The sequence below is a fragment of the Podarcis muralis genome, chromosome 11, assembly GCF_964188315.1.
Source record: "Podarcis muralis chromosome 11, rPodMur119.hap1.1, whole genome shotgun sequence".
NCBI lineage: Eukaryota > Metazoa > Chordata > Lepidosauria > Squamata > Lacertidae > Podarcis > Podarcis muralis.
In genome coordinates this window covers 1687097-1703995 of record NC_135665.1, presented here as the reverse complement: position 1 = coordinate 1703995, position 16899 = coordinate 1687097, and the positions used below count along the sequence as shown (strand labels likewise).

The 16899-nt window shown below is 42.4% G+C and overlaps 1 protein-coding gene across 1 annotated transcript in view; it reads right to left on the bottom strand.

Moving 5' to 3' along the window:
* The window catches only part of LOC114588254 (uncharacterized), a 35056-nt gene extending 29418 nt beyond the window's left edge, over positions 1-5638 (bottom strand). The window contains exon 1 of the mRNA XM_077935941.1: positions 4847-5638. The gene's annotated coding sequence lies outside the window, so the exon portion shown is untranslated. The remainder of the gene's footprint in view (positions 1-4846) is intronic.
* Positions 5639-16899: the final 11261 nt, after the last annotated feature.

The following is a 16899-nucleotide window of genomic DNA, read 5'->3' as shown; positions in this document are numbered from 1 at the left end:
GTGCTTAGAGATGTCATTAATAACATTCTTCAGGGAGGGAAAATCCCCGGCTCCTGGAAGGAGGCATTTATAACTTTGGTTCCTAAATCAGAAACCGAGAAAACAGATATAAAAAATTATAGGCCAATCTCTTTGCTTAACAACGATTACAAGATTTTTGCCGATATAATGGCAAATAGACTTAAGAAGTTATTAATGAAATACATACATAAAGATCAAGTGGGATTTCTCCCTAATCGACAGCAAAAGGACAATGTGCGTCATATATTAAATATCATTGAATATCTAGATACAAGGATAGACACTCCAGCAGCACTAATTTTTATAGACGCCGAAAAGGCTTTCGATAATGTTTCCTGGGAATTCCTATCACTATGTTTGGAAAAGGCAGGTATAGAAGGCCCCTACATGAAAGGTATCAAAGCAATTTACTCGGAGCAACAGGCCACGCTAATTATAAACAACAGCCTGACCAAACCATTCAAGATCCGGAAAGGCACAAGGCAGGGCTGCCCTTTATCCCCCCTGTTATTTATAATGGTTTTAGAAGTTATCGCAAACAGAATAAGAGATGAAGTGAGTGTGAAGGGGATAAGAATTGGAAAGAAAGAATTTAAGCTAAAGGCATACGCCGATGACCTAGTCCTATCCCTGGAGGAACCGGTGGACAGCGTATGCAAGGTAATAGAACTATTAGAGGAATTCGGCAGACTGTCAGGATTTAGATTAAATAGGAGGAAAACAAAAATTTTAATAAAGAATTTGGCTAATGAGGACAAAACCCAACTGGAACAAAGAACTGGTATAAAAATTGTGAATAAGGTAAAATATTTAGGAATTTGGCTATCTCTGAAAAATATAAATTTGGTAGAAGATAATTATGATAGGATTTGGCAGGAAATAAAAAAAGACCTGGATACCTGGCAGAGGCTGAAGCTTTCATGGACGGGGAGGATGGCGGCGATCAAAATGTGTATCCTGCCAAGGTTATTGTTTTTGTTTCAAAATATACCGATAATTAAAGGTACCACACGTTTTAGGAATTGGCAAAGAACTATGACTAAGTTTATTTGGCAGGGGAAGAGAGCCAGGATAAAGTTTAAATATCTGACAGATGCAAGAGAAAGAGGTGGGTTTGCGGTTCCGAACATAAGGCTATATCATGAGGCAGCTTGTTTAAGCTGGTTGAAGGAGTGGGCCACCCTTAGAAACACTGATTTATTGGATCTGGAGGGTTTTGACAATAGGTTCGGGTGGCACGCTTACTTGTGGCAGGGAAAAGGTGAGGTTCACAGAGGGTTTTCTAGCCATATAATCAGAGGTTCACTACTGGAGGTGTGGAATAGATATAAAAAATTGATTGAAAAAGGCACCCCCTGGTGGCTCTCCCCAGTGGACATCATTAAAATAAAAAAACCGAACATGACAGGTGAAAGATGGACCTATGAGGATCTTTTAATCAAGACTGAAGAAGGTTGGAGGTTGAAGTCTTACGATGAGCTGAAAGATAAGATAAAAGAATGGTTTCACTTTCATCAGATTAATGCACTATGGGGTGAGCATAAGAAACAGGGGATGAGTGATAAAAAATCAAAATTTCAGGTGGAAATTTTAGAGAGTAACGATAAACACCTTTCCAAATTATACAAACAATTACTAGAATGGGATACAAGGGAAGACTTGGTGAAAGGTGTGATGGTAAAGTGGGATAGTGACCTGGGATACAATATTGATTATAATAAATGGCAGACACTCTGGAGGAAGGGAATGAAATTTACAGCGTGTGCAACCCTCCGAGAAAACCTAGAAAAAATGATGTATCGCTGGTACTTGACCCCAGCAAAGCTTGGAAAGATGTATAAAACCGCTGATAATAGCTGCTGGAGATGCAAGGGGAAGATTGGGACTTTTTTCCATATCTGGTGGACCTGCGAGGCAGTGAAGGAATTTTGGGGAAAGATTTATGACGAACTGAAAAAAATCTTAAAATACAACTTTCACAAAACACCTGAGTTGTTTCTTTTAGGTATGACTGGTGAGGAAATAAAAAAATCAGATGAAACCTTTTTCCAATATGCGATAGCTGCTGCGAGGATATTAATTGCTCAAAAATGGAAAACCCCTGATATGCCTACAACCGGGGAGTGGCAAGTGAAATTATATCAATACATAGAATTAGCGAGATTAACACAGAAATTAAGGCAAAATAATACTACGATACTTAAGGATGAATGGAAGAACTTTTTTATTTACATGGAGAATAACATGGGTATTAGTAACATTAGTAACATAACAGCAGAAGATATTTAACACCGTCGTTGAAAAATATCGATGTAAATTCTACTGCAGAGACTATATTACGGTTATGTAATCCTAGACCAAGCTGAGCGGAAGTACGCTTCTTATTGCTTTTATCTTTTCTTTTCCTTTTCCTTCTTTTTCCCTTTTTTCTTGTTTTTCGGAGTGTTTTTCTTTTTTCTTATTTTCTGTTATTTTGACTTTTTAACTGTATGTATATAAGTATGTGATGTATGATCTGTAATGCAAATACTTTCTAATAAAATTAAAAAAAATTTAAAAAAAAAAAAAAAAAAAGAGTTTGGGTGTAATCTTCGACACCTCCCTTTCCATGGAGGCGCAGATTGCAGCTATAACAAAGGCAGCATTTTTTCATCTCCGCCAAGCTAAGCAGTTGGCTCCTTATCTCTCTCGTCCTGACCTAGCCACTGTGATCCACCTCCAGACTGGATTATTGTAACTCGCTCTATGTGGGGCTGCCCTTGAGACTGACCCAGAAACTCCAGCGGGTGCAGAATGCTTCAGCAAGACTCCTTATGGGGTCTTCGCTGCGAGATCACATTCACCCGGTAATATACCAGCTGCACTGGCTCCCGGTGGAGTACAGGATCAGGTTTAAGGTGCTGGTTTTAACCTTCAAAGCCCTATACGGCCTAGGGCCCTCGTACCTACGGGACCACCTCTCCTGGTATGTCCCACAGAGAAACTTGCGGTCTTCAAATAAAAACATCTTGAAGGTCCCAGGCCACAGAGAGGTTAGGCTGGCCTCAGCTAGAGCCTGGGCTTTTTCGGCTGTGGCTCCGATCTGGTGGAACGCTCTGTCACAAGAGACCAGGGCCCTGCAGGACTTGACATCTTTCCGCAGGGCCTGCAAGACAGAGCTCTTCCACCAGGCCTTTGGCCAGGGCACAGCCTGACTCCCTCCCTCGGCAATCTTCGTGGAGCTCTGGCCCAATGGTTGCCAGTGGTTTGTTTTGAATTAATTTTATAATGAATGATTTTAGAGTGTTGTGTTGTACTGTTGTACTGTTTTTATTGTTGTTAGCCGCCCTGAGCCCTGCTTCGGCTGGGGAGGGCGGGATATAAATAAAATTTATTATTATTATTTATTATTGGGTTAAATTAGAGCTACAACCAACAACTATAATTTGAACATGGCTACTGTTGGGGAGCTTATAACTGTCAGTTAACACAGCTGCAGCTGATCCATTCATATAATTCCATAAAATACAGTATATCACTTTCCCAGCTGTTGTCTAGATGCCTTATTAGAGAGCACCTGCCTGCTGGGCTGTTGTCCCCTGAATGACATGCCAGCCTCCTGAGATTACTTGTTAGCACCTGCTTTTCTGCCCCGTCTTTCCTCAGATTGCAAGAAGAGATTCCAAAGGATTTAAGCTTATCCTGAGTTTCTGGCCATAGCATAACAGGGGCAGAATTATTATCCATTACGTCATTTCACTGTAAAGAGATTACAGCTCCACAGTTTAAAATAAACAAATAAATCAGGATATAGATTACACTCTCTATGACTGTTATTTATTTACACAGCATTCTTCAGGATAAGAGTTTCTTCAAGAGACACCAGTGTATTTCTTCAGTATCACATGATCATTTTTAATGGGGCTAAGGAAGGGAAACAAGAGACACTTTATTTTGGATATATTTGTGTTTTGCTGCATTGAGAGCCTGTGCCACAGTCCTATTATACAATATAGCAGAGGCCTGAGGAACAGTCTGTGGGTTGCCAGCTTTTCAAGTGATAAATCTAGGTGCGTCTTAAACAGTCACTTGGTGTGGAAATGCCAGCAAGTAATACTTTCCTCTCTATTATGTGAAAAAAATCACATGTTGATTTCTGTGTATCACAGAAGAGCAGCACATTGCATTTTTCTGATTTTTTGGTAACTCAACCAGCTACATCATTAAGCCACTACTGTGCACCTCTAGGCTGGCTTGCAAAATCAGGAGCAAAAGAAAGCCAGCCTTAGACAGAACAGGACCCCAGCTGACAAGCACCTTCAACACACAGAGAATGCTTTTTTGATTATTAAATAATACATCATTCTAAAGGATCATTCTAGGAGATTTGAGGGAAACGTAGTTAAAGAACACTCCAAAAGGTTTTGCTCTCATATAATGATTAACACAATAATGACCCAGCTATTGTCATTATTAGAGGAGGAAAGAGAACTCTGATTTAACAGTGATCATATCAATTGCAAAATCACTGACAAACACACACATTTGCCAAAGAATGTTCTTGGGAGAACTGATTCTGTACCTAATGACAATATTTGGCACTGGGTAAGTTTCCACACAAAGTGCTTGAAAGTGCCCCAAATCCAACTCAGTGGTGTAACGTTGGAAATTGTTGATCACTTCTCCTACCTAGGCAGTTATCTTTCCACAAGGGCCAACATTGATGCCGAAATCCAGCATCGCCCGAGCTCTGCGAGTGCAGCTTTCTCCCAAGTGAAGTGTTTGAGGACCGGGACATTCACAGGGAAACCAAAATGCTTGTTTACAAAGCTACTGTACTACCTACCTTACTATATGCTTGTGAACCATGGACCATTTATAAACGCCATCTCCAGCTCCTTGAAAGATTCCATCAACGGTGTCTCCGAAAAATTTTACACATCACTTGGGAAGACAGGTGAACTAATATCAGTGTACTGGAAGAAGCAAAGATCACCAGTGCTGAAGCAATGATTCTTCAACATCAACTTTGTTGGACTGGTCATGTTGTGCGGATGCCTGATGATCGTCTTCCAAAGTAGCTACTCTATTCTGAACTTAAAAATGGAAAGCGTAATGCTGGTGGTCAACAAAAGAGGTTTAAAGACTGTCGCAAGGCAACTCTTTAAAAAAAGTAGTATAAACACCGACAACTGGGAAACACTGGCCTGCGAGCGCTCCAGTTGGAGAACAGCCTTTACCAAAGGTGTATGGGCTTTGAAGACACTCAAATTCAGGACTCAAGGGAGAAACATGTTAAGAGAAAGGCACGCTTGGCAAATCCACACTGTGATCAACTCCCACCCGGAAACCAATGTCCCCACTGTGGAAAGACGTGTGGGTCCAGAATTGGCCTCCACAGTCACTTACGCATTGTTAAAACCGTGTTTATGGAAGACAATCTTACTCGGCTACGAGTGATCGCCAAAGAAGAAGAAGACAAGAATTATCCACATCATCCAAACATAAAATTTTATATTACCATGATTTAACCTTGAGGTGGGAAGACCTAAGGGATGCGGGTGGCGCTGTGTGTTAAAGCACAGAGCCTAGGGCTTGCCGATCAGAAGGTTGGTGGTTCGAATCCCCGCGACGGGGTGAGCTCCCGTTGTTCGGTCCCAGCTCCTGCCAACCTAGCAGTTCAAAAGCACATCAAAGTGCAAGTAGATAAATAGGTACCGCTCTGGCGGGAAGGTAAATGGCGTTTCCGTGCACTGCTCTGGTTCGCCAGAAGCGGCTTAGTCCTGCTGGCCACATGACCCGGAAGCTGTACACCGGCTCCCTTGGCCAATAAAGCAAGATGAGCACTGCAACCCCAGAGTCGGTCACGACCGGACCTAATGGTCAGGGGTCCCTTTACCTTTACCTAGGAAGACCTAATGTTTAACTAAGTATGACCAGATTTCAGCAAATGTGGCCTCTCCTCCCTCATGACTGGTCCAGAGGAGGGAATAGCCAAGAATGGTAGGGAGACAGAACTAAGGAGAAGCTAGAAAAATCTTTATTGACTTTAACACAGTTTCCAGTTTTAACTGGAAAGAGATTCCAGGAATGGCTTTATTCTAACAGCAAAGCTCCTAGTAGTCGCTAATGCCACACCATTACAGCTTGACCTGTGCATATTCAAAGTATAATTGTGTTGCAGATGAACTACTCTGGTAAATGTGCTGAATGTGTGAATGACTATTCAGCCTATATGGATATGAGTTGCTCATTGACTCAGAGCTTCCTACAGCGACTTACCATAAAATCGCTTTGCTAGCTCATTCCAGTGTGCAGTATGTCTAAATGTTTGTCACCTTGATCAAAGACTAAAGTTAAGTAAGTGGGAAGCAGGGTAAAAACCTCTGGAGAGTTAGAGCTCTTAACTTACCCCCACTGCATAATCAACAGCATGAAAACGAGAAAGCAAACATGCACATCTAATCAATATCCTGTGATTAATGGCTCATGTAAAAGAGTCTTGAGTCAGGCTGATAATCCTGAATCAACAATTAGGAAAATAAGTATGTATATAATCAGAAAGATTTCATATTGTGACTGAAATCACTGCCACATGAACAATAGCAGTGATATCAGCTACTTGTGTATAAGTTATGTGCAGCCTAATTCTATGCACACTTGATTGATTGGAAGAAAGTCCCACTGCATCCAACACGGCTCACACCATTTTGTGTGTCTGTGTGTGTATGTATTGGATTACAGCCTTCTGAACTTTTTATACACCCTTTGTGCATCAAGGAAACCATTCTATTGCAATCATGCCTACAAGAATACTACAACAACAAAGGACAGGGATTTCATCAATTGTCCTTTATTTGGCATGTCAACATTTTCTAAAATATTCCTATCCCTTTTCCAATGTACTTATTGACCCTAGCTTCCCCTTGTTTTGCCCAAATATATGATATGCTCTTATTTAACCATGCAAATAGTGCAACACAACACAGAGCTACTCAGAATAAGTCCCGCTAAGTTCAATGGGGTTTATGTCTAGGGAAGTGTGTACAGGGAAAGCTAAATCTGTTGCATCTGTTATTTTCTGCCAGCCACACAGGTTTAAAATTATTACAGAGGAGCCCTGCCAGAGAACTCTGATTCGTAGTAGAAGACCTTAAAGGTGATTGCCTGGTGATTGCTGTGGAATAGTCCTGTTAGGGCCAAAATGCACATTACACTATAAAAAGGTAAAGATAAAGGATGCCTGACACTGTTAAGTCCAGTCGCAGACTACTCTGGGGTTGCGGTGCTCATCTTGCTTTACAGGACGAGGGAGCTGATGTTTGTCCGCAGACAGTTTTTCTCGGTCATGCGGCCAGCATGACTAAGCCACTTCTGGCAAAACCAGAGCAGCGCACAGAAACGCCATTTACCTTCCTGCCGGAGCGGTACCTATTTATCTACTTGCACTTTGACGTGCTTTCGAACTGCTAGGTTGGCAGGAGCAGAGATTGAGCAATGGGAGCTCACCCCGTCGTGGGGATTCAAACAGCCGACCTTCTGATCGGCAAGCCTAAGAGGCTCGGTGGTTTAGACCACAACGCCACCCGTGTCCCTATGTGTAACAATATGACAACATCTTGCCACCCCCCAGGCTGTTTCTTCCTCCCATCTCCTATGGTTCCAGTTTCACATTTATATGGTATACAGAAATCCAGAACACCAGCATGGGTAAAAGCGTATGGGGAGTTTTTTTGGGGGGAGGCTAAGCACTCAGCTTTGTCTGGTAGGAGAAGGGTTAAGCACTTAGCTTTTTTCCTGTTGCACAGCAAAGAATCGCCCATGGAACTAACAGGTAGCTGCAGTATGATGTGTGACTTGACCCTTAAGAGTTTCAACCAAATGCTCCTTCTGTTCATTTTCCAAGAAGACATGCTAGAGATTCCAACACATGATGTCTAGAATAACACTGAGAATTTAACATTGAGTAGCAAGCATTTTGGGTATGGCTATTCTAACTTTTAAAATAATAATAATTAAAAAAATGGCTAGCTGCTAGACCAGCCTGCTTCCTCTAGCTATTTTTATTGAGACTAAAATCAACTCTATATTTGGACCTGTGGTTTGCAATGTCAGTTGGCTTCAACATTTCTTGAAAACTGTGGCCCGCCCATAGGATGGGAAAACAGGAAAAATCCCCAGATCTTTAAGCACTAGCCTTTGCACCCAGAATTTCTGGGTTTCTTTTGCTTGAGATGAATAGAAAACAGACTTAAGCCATCAGGAAAATGACTAGTCTGTGGCTTCCTTGAAATAGAAGAAACATGGCTGTCATCGACAGCCAATGATAAGGTACAGAAGAGGAAAAGATTAATTATGTCAGTTGCCAAGCGCAAGAACAACCACATCAAAAAGTTACATCATTCTGTCAAAATACAAAGTAGACCTTTTCCTGTGTGATTTATACTTGGCCTTAGTAGTCAGAAAACATGCATCTTGATCATCAGTTTTTCCCCTCGCTTGATGAAGTCACTTTCTGTTTACCTCTTGTGATCAGTTTGTGGTTTTTTTAAAGCAATGGCTGTTGCTAAGGGGTTAGTAGAAATGGCTTTGGCTCTTGTGTTTCTGGTAACTAGCCCAACGACATAAACACAACAGTAAATTTTCCTATTGCCTGCAAAACCTTTGTGATGTCTTTATCCTCACCCCCTTCCACTCATGCTTTCAGCTTTAAGCTACTATCCAAATGGATAGTCAGGCTACTTTTGCATGAATTACAAACTTGGTTCTTCCTAAGGAGTTCCACGAACATTTTTATTGGCCTTGATGTTTGCATGTTTTCAAAATTTCAACACAAGAACAAAACTGGTGTCTCAAGCTGAGTAAAAATGAAAAGTTTTTCTTTCTATTCACATAGAATTGCAAGGTCATCAGTTTTACATGAGCTGCTAAGAAAAGCAGGGAAATCAACACTGACTTCTCAACAAGCGAGGCCCACATCACTGTTACTATTTAAATAGAGAACACTTGTTCTCACGTACCTCAGAGGGCAGGATGAGATCTAATAGGCTTAATTAACAGGAGTAGATCTCCGTGGAACATGAAGAGAAACGTATTGGCAGAAAGAGCAGTTCAGCAATGCAGGCAAACATCTAGAGCAGGGTTGGGGGGCCCTTTCAGCCCAGTGGCCCAAGCTCCTTATTTCCACAAGCCCTGCAAACCATGCTTGACAGGGGGACAGGGCCCCCAAAGCCCATGCAAAGAGTGGGGCAGCCAGACACATTTGCCCCAGCCTCAGAGAGTAAAGCTGGCCAGGAGAACACTCTGTGCTTCTCAGCCAACCATTGACTCCTACCCTGGGCCTCAGACAATTTCTGCACGGGCCTGGGGCCACCCACTTGTCAGTTGTTGTGATATACAATTACTGACTCACACTTGTGTGCGTGAAAGGGTTAACCTGAGATCTTAGCTCAAGTGGGTGGAGTTTAACAGGCCCCCAGAAGCCTTTGCTCACCCCTTTGCTGCATCCTGGAACATGCTGAAGTTGCTTCATGGTTTCCACCATATGGAAAAACCAAGTGAATGGAAAATCTCTCTAAAATGAGATTTTTACAGTCTACGTCTTTGCTAACCAAAAAATTACATGGTCCTTTTTATAAGGAAACCAAATTATTTTGAAAAACTTTTTTCTTATTTATTTTACTGCCAGCAGGAGGAGACTTGTTTGCTGTAACTCCTAAAACTGTGAGTAAAATCATAACTTATTTGCAAAGCTAAGTGTCTATGATTTATTCTAGCCTAGGTATTTTTATGAGAAACATCTGGATGAGGGCAGGTGTGAATCTAAGCAAGTTTTAATTTGCTCGGAGCACTTGCCATTATGCTAACTCTGCTACTAAAATAATAATAATAATAATAATAATAATAATAATAATAATAATAATAATAATAATAAATTTATTATTTATACCCCGCCCATCTGGCTGAGTTTCCCCAGCCACTCTGGGCGGCTCCCAATCAGTGTTAAAAACAATACAGCGTTACATATTAAAATCTTCCCTGAACAGGGCTCTCTTCCCTCCCATATCAGTCACCTGACATCATAATTATATCAGCTGATGATGCCTTTGAAGTGAGTTTCCAAGTGGTTTCTTTTGAAACTGTCTGGAAACACACTTCAAAGTGAAGGCTGCACCTTTATCTGTCTTTCATCTGAAGTGACATTAAAGGTAAAGGTACCCCTGACCGTTAGGTCCAGACGCGGATGACTCTGGGGTTGCAGCGCTCATATCATTTCCAAGCCGAGGGAGCCGGTGTTTGTCCGCAGACAGCTTCTGGGTCATGTGGCCCACTTGACTAAGCCGCTTCTGACGAACCAGAGCAGCGCACGGGGGAAAAAACCAAAAAACGAAGTGACATTATGAAGTCAAATTTAAGACTCCCGTCGGGCCTAATTAGGCTCACACGCTTGACTGCCCCCCTGTCCTTTCTCACTCAAGGGCTTCAAGCAGAGGCTGGTGTGGGTGTGATGTTATAGCTCTGGACTTTCTGCATGCAGCACAGGTGGGGCTAGACTGTTTTGAAGACCCCTTCCAACTCTTATGATCATTTGACTCTGTATATACATCTGGCAATGTACTGGGAGTCAGTAGAAGCTGTAAAAATAAACCTCCCAGTGAATCTGAGTTTTGATTTTCTAAAAAAAAAAGAAAGAAAAAGATATAAGTAATAATAATAATAATTATAATAATTTTTATTTATACCCCGCCCTCCCCAGCCAAGGCTGGGCTCAGGGTGGCTAACAAGCAATAATAAAAACAAGTTGAATGAATACAACTTAAAAACAAGATTAAAATACAACATTAAAATATTGAAACATTTAAATATTAAAATGCAGCCTCATCACAGGAGGAGAAAGGAAAAGAAAGAGGGGGAGGGAATCAAATTGGCTCCAAGCCAAAGGCCAGGTGGAACAACTCTGTCTTACAGGCCCTGCGGAAAGAAATCAGATCCTGCAGGTCCCTGGTCTCAGGAGGCAGAGCGTTCCACCAGGCCGGAGCCAGTGTTGAAAAGGCCCTGGCTCTGGTTGAGGCTAACTTCCTTAGGGCCCGGGACCTCTAGGGTGTTGCTATTTATGGACCTTGAGGCTCTCTGTGGGGCAGACCAGGAGCATATCCGTTCAAATTGCTGAATTGGAAATACATTTATCAGTACAGAAATGTACTGCAATATCATCAGTTAATAGAACCGCGCAGGTCCTTTACCTTTTTTTAACATTAGATGCTAAAATACAACCTTATTCTATGTGCAGTTTTGAAAGTTTAGCCTGCAATGCATGTTTTTCATCATCACAAAAACCCACCATCAGCATTGGGGCATCACTTTAACACGCTTAATCTGCGGTTGGGAAGGACATTCAAGTGATATAAGCTGCAGACACAACTTGAGATGTTCTGTCGTCACAAAAACTGTTCCCATTCTACTACCTCTCCTTTTACATGCAAAACAAAAACAAATTTCAAGCACAACATATAGTGTACACATAAAAATACCACTAATAAATTATGCAGCAGCAGCAATAGTAGTAGTAATAAAAATACATACATACATACCCCAAGCCCAGACACGTCACTTAAAATGCAAAAATCTGCCCAGATGGGCATGCTGACTCCCAAAAAGAAGGCATGTCTGGGAAAACCTGGATGTATGGCAATCCTAGTTTAGCCCATGCTCCAGCTTCCCTCTCTCTGTCATGTTTAAAAACATTCTTAAAATTAAGTTGTTGGTGGGTTTTGCTTTTAAATGACTGTACATATGAGTGCTGTGCTGTGATACCATGATGCCAAAAAGAATTGTTGTGCCCCCTTAATGAATGTGTGTGTGTGTGTGTGTGTGTGTGTGTGTGTGTCTGTAAGCATACATACCATTGGCATGAAAGTATTAAAGACAAATAACAAAAAAAAGGAACATTCAGACAGGAGAATGTTAGATTCATATTTTACAGAACGTTTACACTTTGAAGAGCTCAGGGAAGGTGATAGAATTTTTTTTAAAAATCAAAGGAAGGAAAGCAAATCCACCATCATTATTAAAAATATCCAGCTCAAGCCTGACCGTCACAACATGAAACAGGAGAGAAGTTCCCAGCTTGCTTCTCCCTTATTGCAATTTGCAGCAAAAACAGAATGAAACTAATTACACAGAGTGTTATACCAAGAGATCTGCAAAGCTCCAAGGGAAACAAAAATCCCCTTTCTTTCTCCCTTCTGCAGTTTAGCAAAAACATTCATAAGGTCAGGATGAGAACCACAAGCTCAGCTGTAGATAAGGGGGGGGGGGATAAAACTTCACTGCAAGATGCCTTCACTCTGGCCGGGGTGGGGGTGGGGGGCGCATCTTGGCTGTTTCTTTTGGTGATCTGCCAGCGCGCTTTTCTGAAAATGAGCAGGATTCTTCTGTCAGCCGCGGTATACAGGGGTGAAACTAGACTTTATTTCACCTGGGTCAAAGACCCAGTTTGGCAGCACGCACCCCCCCCCCCCCATGCATATTTGCAGCCAAGGGGCGTGGATCAGCCTGGACGACCTCTTGGATGTCAAAAGACAGCAGGCTGGGCCAGGGAGGTGATGAGTGCCTCTTTATGAGAGGGGGTGGTTCCTGTCTGCTTGAAGGAAGCAGTGGTAAAACTATTCCATGAAAACCCCTCCCTGGATTCAGAAAATCTAATTAACTACTGTGGAGCCTTCAATGTGGGCTTCCTCTGGGTTCAATTTTATCCCCTAGGCTGTTTAACATCTACATGAAACTGCTGAGTGGGATTATCTGGAATTTTGACTTATAAAGCCTTAAATGGCTCAGGACTGCAATACCTCAAGGATGCCTGTTATGTACTGAGTTGAATAGGATCCAAAATGCAGCAGTCTGATTGGTCCTAGAACAATAGGATTCAGAATGCAGCAATCTAATTGGCCCTAGAACAATAGGATTCAGAATGCAGCAGTCTGATTGGTCCTAGAACAATGCAGCAGTATGATTGGTCTGCAGGAGCCACCCAATCCGGCTCCAGATGGAAATGAATCCACAACCTGATTGGCCTACAGGAGAATTCCGGAATTAGCCAATCACGCGCAGCCTATTGTGTAAATAATGTATATAAAGCAGATACTTTGAAGGGACTTTCATTCCTCCTCACCACTATGAGCTGAATAAAGAGCATGAAATCCACTCTCTGCTCAATTTCAATGCCTCTCCCCATGTGAACCTACCCGGACCCTGCAATCATCCGAGGCCCTTCTTCATGTGCCTCCTCTGCAAAAGGTCTGGAGGACAGCAACGTGAGAAGGGGCCATTTCTGCGGTGTCCCCCCCTTGTGGAATGCTCTCCCTAGGGTGCCTTTGGTACAGATCTTTAGGTGCCAGGCAAAAACATTCCTCTTTTCCCAGGCTTTTGACTGATTAACATTCTACTGTATGTCTTTTAAAATGTGTTTGTGGGGGAGGGATTATTGGTTTGTTCTTGTTCATGTTTTATTTTGCATTTTATGTTCTCATTTTGTTCTTTTATGTTTTGGATGCCCTGTGATCTTATGATGAAGGACAGTATACTACTACTACTACTAATTAGAAGGAGGAACAGGACCGCACTTCTGCCCCTGCCCTCATCTAAATGATTAGCATAGATAACCGAAGAGGCAAATGTCTTCTGTTTGTGATGGGGAGGAAATTCAATTGAGTTCACATTGAAAAATGAATCTTATCAAATTCATACTTTCTGAAACAATATGCAAATCAAAATATCTGTCAAAATTCACACTTATCTGAATTTTGTGATGATGTTCTCCCACCAATGTTGACAAAATGTGTATGTTGCTGGGCACTGTGCATAAAAGTAATATATTAGTGAAAAACAACATGTAAAATGAATATATTGGAAGAAATTGCAAAAATTAGTCAAAGCTGCATGCAAAAATGTATTTATTAGGAGAAATTCATACTAAAATGCTGGTGAATTTTTATGAGGATCTTAAAAATAAAAAATGCAGGTTGCTACAGAAATGTAGAGAAATAGATTTAAAATTAGAATAGTGAGAAAAGGAGAGAATCGAAATTGACAGATCTTCCCATCCCTACCTGTGACTGCCCTACACACAGCAACACATGATTAGGGCTACAGTTACACATACATAAAGCTTGGTTAAATGAGGATTGAGACTGAATTTGGTTCTTGGCTCACTGTCCCCTATTAAATGATTTCCTTCCCCTGGAGTCTTCTAAGCTCGAATGTCATCTTATAATATTTAAAGATGTTGATATGGAGGCTCCTCACAGCTGCATGCAGCTCATGCAGAGTATATTTATTCTAGGAGCATTGTTGCAATTTCTAATTTTGATGTGGATTCAATGTCAGAGGCTTTGTGGCTCTTTGAAGCTATCTCCAAAGTAGTGTTTTGTATTTTCATTAGGGAGCTTCACCAGCACAGCATACAAGCCAAGAGAAAAAAGAACCACCAAAACCTTGCCAGAAAATAAGTACGTAGATTAAATCAGGCAGATGGATGATATTTTTAAGAGGACATCCAGGTTCATGAGTGTGTGTGTTTTCCTTTACAAGAGTATAAAACAATGAATCAGCATACATTGAATTACTGAAACCAGTGCTTTATATGTGATTTCTGCATGCTGTGTACTAGAAGCAATGCAGTAGAACCTCGGGTCACGTACCGTCCTCCTTACAAACGCTTTGGGTAATGAGCTCCGCTAACCTGGAAGTAGGTGCTCCTGGTAGTGAACTTTGCTCTGGGATGCGAGTGGAAATCGTGCGGTGGCAGCGGGAGGCCCCATTAGCAAAAGAATGCCTCAGGTTAAGAACAGTTTTGGGTTAAGAACGGACCTCCGGAACGAATTAAGTTCGTAAACCAAGGTACCACTGTATGTGCATTAGGATCTTGAGTAATTCTTTCCTAATCCCACATTTTGCACTGACTAGTGTTCTACTTTTAAGGCTTTCATGCGTTTCTGCTTGATCAGGCAAATATATTACAAACATTAAATGATTTTCTAAACAATTGCTACAGTCTTCTTATACAGTGGTACCCCGCAAGACGAACGCCTCGGGAGACAAAAAACTCGCTAGACGAAGGAGTTTTTCGTTTTCTTAGCCGCTTCGCAAGACGCATTTCCCTATGGGCTTGCTTCGCAAAACGATGCTTGCCCCGCAAGTTCCGGGGATAGCGGGGAAGCGCAGCGCGTCTTCCCCGCTGTCCCTGGACCTCTTTTGAAGCAAGGGGCGGCGGGGAGAAGATCGCTTCTCCCCGTTGCCAGCCCTGCAATCTCCGGGGACAGAGGGGAAGGCGCACGGGCCTTCCCCTCTGTCCCCGGACCCCTTTTGAACCAAGGGGCGGCAACGGGGAGAAGCGATCTTCTCCCTTCCGCCCCTTGCTTCAATGCATTCCTATGGGAAACCGTGCTTCGCAAGACGAAAAACTCGCAAGAAGAAAAAACTTGCGGAACGAATTAATTTCGTCTTGCGAGGCACCACTGTACCATATTATACCATCTTTGGAGCGATCTTCTCCCTTCCGCCCCTTGCTTCAATGCATTCCTATGGGAAACCGTGCTTCGCAAGACGAAAAACTCGCAAGAAGAAAAAACTTGCGGAACGAATTAATTTCGTCTTGCGAGGCACCACTGTACCATATTATACCATCTTTGGAGCGTCAGCTCAGCCGTTAGGCAGGCTGAGGCAGCTCCCTCAGGTGGCAGAAGCCCTGAAGGTGGCAGCCCCTGTGGGAGCCCTGCCACCTCCTCCGCTAGCCAAAATCGTTTGAGATCTTATGGAGCGCACAAGATCTCACACAAAATAGGCAAGAATTTGGTACCTATGCCAATGCCGCTTCTCCATCTACAATCAGTATTTAGCTAATAAAATACTACTACTACTATTTTCTAAAACATTATTATGTTTCCTTTAAACTGAATCAACTAATGAGAAACTTCTCAGCCCTGTGTACTCCAAAATGCACTGTCTTTAGAAGATCACTTTCTTCCAGTGCTTGTGAAGGGCCTTCAGCTTAGTGGTAGAGCACAAGCTGTCCATGCAGGAAGGGCTGAGATGCTGGAGGTTTTGTATCCATCAGACCACATAATGCTAGACTAGATGAACCACTGGTCTCACTTGGTATAAGCTTATAAGGCTCATATAGGACTATAAGAAGAAATGTAGAGATGCTCTTCTCAGTAGTTGTGGCCTGATGGAGCCTTGTTCCTTGTTTACTATCCTTAAGCTGGCAGTTGAATAAATCCCTTTGAACACAATGCAATTTACTTTTGAGTAGAAAACCTATGATTGCACTAAGCGTTTTCCTCACCTTGTATTTTGCTTTAATTATGTTTATATTTTTGTGAGCTGCCTTTAATATTTAGTTGTACCCAAAAGGCAGCCTAAACATATTTTGAAAGGAAGAAGATCCCGGATTGTTCCCGGATGTGCTGCCGGCATCCGCGGCCCCTGCAGTGACAGAGTGGCTTCAGGAGCTCCAGTATCAACAACAACTATTGATGGAGCAACTGTGCCAGGCCAAGGAGGCATACAAGGCCCAGGCCGACCGCCACCGCCAGGTGGGGCTGGAACTTCACGTCGGTCACCTGGTATGGTATGGTTTTTCACAGATACCAGGACAGGATTACCACGAGACCTACTCACCCACCGTCAAGTATGAGAGCATTAGGCTAATGCTCAAGATTGCTGCAGAGGAGAAACTGCACATTTCTCATCATGATGTGAACACAGCTTTTTTGTACAGGGTTTTGGGGGAGGAACTGTATATGCTTCCACCCGATGGAGTGCAGATACAGAAGGGAATGGTCTGTAAACTACAGAAATCCCTATATGGTCTCAAGCAGAGGGCCAGGTGTTGGAACA